Below are 698 nucleotides of genomic sequence, written 5' to 3'. Positions count from 1 at the left end.
TATGAAATTAAAGCGCAAACTATTCAAATGCTTCCTAACTTTCATGGACTTCCTAGTGAAGAACCTTACAAGCATTTGGATGAGTTTCTTGAAGTATGTTCCACCGAAAAATATACGGACATGCCGGAAGAGGTTTTAAGACTCAAACTTTTTCCATTCACCTTAAAAGACAAGGCAAAGTATTGGTTTAACAATCTTAGGCCTTTTTCAATCACTTCTTGGGCTGAAATGCAACAAGAGTTCTTGAAGAAGTACTATCCGGTTTCTAAGACCAATGCCATGAGGACCTCAATTCGAGATTTTCACATGGGGATGGAGAAACATTTCATGAGGCATGGGAACGCTTCAATGAATTGCTTAGGAAGTGTCCACATCATGACATTCCCAAATGGCAATTAGTTCAATACTTCTTTAAGAGCTTATCGGACAACTATAAGGGTATGGTTGATGCTTCCATGGGTGGCTCTTACATTGATAGGCATGAGAACGACGTGTGGCGTCTTTATGAAAGCATGAGTGAAAATTCTTTGCATAGAACACTATCATCCAAGAATGGTAGAAATTCACAAGGTAGGAAGAGCGTAGGCTTACATCAAGTCGAACATTCAAATGAAATAGCCGCCAAAATGAAGTTTTTGTCTCAAAGGTTTGATTAATTTTTGATTAACCAAAACTCGGCGAACCAAGTATCTTCCTTT

At 38.5% G+C, this 698-nt stretch overlaps 1 pseudogene; it reads right to left on the bottom strand.

Annotated features, from left to right (window-relative positions):
- Positions 1–284: 284 nt before the first annotated feature.
- Positions 285–382, bottom strand: LOC132315233 (small nucleolar RNA R71; annotated as a pseudogene).
- Between the last annotated feature and the right edge of the window lie 316 nt (positions 383–698).

Source organism: Cornus florida, unplaced genomic scaffold, assembly GCF_030987335.1.
Source record: "Cornus florida cultivar Cherokee Brave unplaced genomic scaffold, ASM3098733v1 CherokeeBrave_3.0.0_Hap2_Chr06, whole genome shotgun sequence".
Taxonomy (NCBI): Eukaryota; Viridiplantae; Streptophyta; class Magnoliopsida; order Cornales; family Cornaceae; genus Cornus; species Cornus florida.
This window is presented reverse-complemented; position numbering and strand designations above follow the sequence as displayed.